The sequence below is a fragment of the Coregonus lavaretus genome (assembly GCF_964263955.1).
Source record: "Coregonus lavaretus genome assembly, chromosome: 23".
Classification (NCBI taxonomy): domain Eukaryota; kingdom Metazoa; phylum Chordata; class Actinopteri; order Salmoniformes; family Salmonidae; genus Coregonus; species Coregonus lavaretus.
The window spans coordinates 25,533,546-25,536,390 of record NC_140010.1 but is presented as its reverse complement, the minus strand read 5'-3'; the positions used below and the strand labels follow the sequence as shown (position 1 = coordinate 25,536,390).

Below are 2,845 nucleotides of genomic sequence, written 5' to 3'. Positions count from 1 at the left end.
ATGGTATATACAGAACTAGGAATCTCTCTCTCTTACTTGCCCCTCCATCAAGGTAGCCATCAACACCTATTCCTAACCTTCCCATTTGGGTGTTGTCCACCAATGACTTCCTTAATCCTTTATCACCACATAGTCTCCAAGTTGCAAAAAAAATCCAGATTCTCCTGGTTGGTCTGTCAGAGAAGCCTTCACCTTTTCGAAAGAAAGTCTGGATAACATTGTTAGTTGAGACACAGCATGCTACTTCATCCTGTCTTCTTATCAGTCCTGATAAGCCTTTTAGATTAGGAAGTGCACATTCTTGCAGCTTGTTATAGTCACTAATATCATAGAAAGGCCTCCTCTAAATTCTGCCTTATACCACAAATACATTGTCCCCTAAAACATTCAATCTAACCCATAACACATTACTTACTACTGCTGAAATTCTTACTATGATATGCAAATATACCAATAAATCCTCATACCATCAATACTACCCCCTTTTTTGAACACATGAGTCACAACGTGATTCATGCTTTCAAAAACAACAAAAAACCATTGTTTATTAAATCATAATAAAAATGAAATTAAAATGACCAAATTTGATAATACCTCAATTTACTTCTATCCCGTAAAGTAATCCAAGATTAGTACACTTAACTATCAACAGGTATCCCTCATTCAGGATAGCTCCCTCTCTCTGTTACGGTGGCCGGGAAGTGCAAAGCAACATTACAAAGAATGAAACACTTTTACAAAGCTCGAGACAAATTTACATTTTGGAAAACAAATTTACATTTTGGAAAACAAATTTACATTTTATAAAACAAATTAACATTTTATAAAACAAATTAACATTTTATAAAACAAATTAACAAGACGCAAAACACTTTTACCAGTCCCGAAACAAATTTACAAATGACAGATTCGTCACGGAAAGGGAATGTACCATATACCGGAAGTGACACGGAAGTGATGAGCGTGGTCTTGTTGTTGTGGAGTTTATGGCGTCAAATAAGTTTATGGTGACCGCCCGAACATGGACTGCGGCCGAGGGATGTTTTGCCCGTTTTGTGGCAAACACATGAACAGCTTAACGCGGTTTTGCTTTACGTGTGGTCGGTGTTTGGAGTTTTTAAAGGACGCGGACAAGACGGAAACATTGGAAACACAGGGGACGTCTCGACAGCCGGACAGTGCTATGCAAAGTAAGTTTAGCAAAACCAAAACGCTAGCTATCTAAGGACAGTAACGCTAATGATTTTTTGAGCGGCTTCTAACGTTCTGTTTCGGAACTCTGTCCATTTCTGCAGAACAACCATGCCCATCATACAAACAGTTCATGGAGTACAGAAGCTCGAAATCAAAAGAACGACAGTCTTTTAACTATGGGCCAAAAGGAATATATAGGCCTAAAGAAAGAACACGTCCAGGTAAGGTGTACTGACTGTCCTATACAATTTTGCAATGCTCTATATGTATTTGTGTATATTTATTTTACCTATGTATACATTAATTATATCTTTGTTATTTTACTAGATAAACGTAGGATTGATGGTGCCAAGCAGGGACGGCTTGTTCAATAGGGCGATATGGGCGACGCACTGCCAAACGGGAAAAGGAAGGGATTTTTTTCTAATCAATTATATCACGGCAACAGCAGTTATCAGTGTTCACGTCTGATCTGCCAGCCACTAAATGTCAAATCAGGCTAAAGTCGTGCTTCAAATGGCCCCGCCCGTTTTTTGGGCGATTTCAGTCAGGTTGAAAATCGCCCAGAAGTCTCTCATAGCCTGTCATGTAAAATCTATTTTTTTCAAATTTCAAAACTTTCAATACATTCTCTATGGGTGTCTGTGGGCATGCACTTACGCGCTTTCGTCATACGTGACGTAACGTTGAACGTAACTAAGACAATGGCGGCTAACAGCGTCTATGTTGCGACCTGCAGTGTGGCGTTATTTTATGTTTTTAATTTGTAGACTTAGTTTACAAACATTCTGCAAACATTCTGCTTTGGACTGATCTTCGGTTTTGGACTGATCTTGTTGATCGTGTACATACCCGCTACGAACGGACTAAATAATGAAAACGCTGCTGGCAGCGGAATCCCAATACAGCTGGGATACTTGGCTGGATGACAGAGTCCCGGACAGAGAGGTGGAGCCGGCCGGCTTCACCCTGGTCAGAGCGGACCGCGATCCTGGTAAGAGAGCGACTCTGTACCCCGACATTGAACTGCTTTCTGTGTCATTGAACCTTACTATTGTTGATAAAACAAGTTTACTGGAGAACGGAGACCAAGTAGAGACTTTTGTACAAGGTGGATAATTGTATAATATAAGGCAGTTTATTAAGAGGTAAAGATATCTGGAATCGCGTGCACGGACCCGTTCGTCAAACTCGTAGGGAGTTTATCAGAAGAGCCCCTAAACATTGTGTGCTGACATTTTATACAATAAAATGAAGTAGGTTGAATCTAGTAGTTCTGATCTTCTGATTGGTCCTGATGAGTTGGGCGAGGTCACCTCCAGGCTAGTGTCACTGTTGCATTGGCTCTGAGTCGGGTTCTCTGTCTTCAGATGTTCAGCCTAAGAGAAGAGGATTTGTGTGTGTGTGTGTGTGTTTGTTATCAGTGTGTGTGGGTGTGTGTGTGTGTGTGTGTGTGTGTGTGTGTGTGTGTTTGTTATCAGTGATGATGTGTGTGTGTGTGTGTGTGTGTGTGTGTGTTTATCAGTGATGATGTGTGTGTGTGTGTGTGTGTGTGTGTGTGTGTGGGTGTGTGTGTGTGTGTCCTCAGGGCAAGAACTCGTGAGTTGGAAGAACTGAGAGACCTATGGCGTGGGTGTTATCCTTAGCCACC

The 2,845-nt window shown here is 41.2% G+C and overlaps 1 long non-coding RNA gene across 1 annotated transcript; it reads left to right on the top strand.

The window, feature by feature from the left end:
• Positions 1–982: 982 nt before the first annotated feature.
• LOC311150574 lies at positions 983–1,620 on the top strand. The gene is made up of 3 exons (XR_014615120.1): positions 983–1,190; positions 1,296–1,415; positions 1,522–1,620. It is a non-coding gene; the product is annotated as an uncharacterized lncRNA (long non-coding RNA).
• Positions 1,621–2,845: the final 1,225 nt, after the last annotated feature.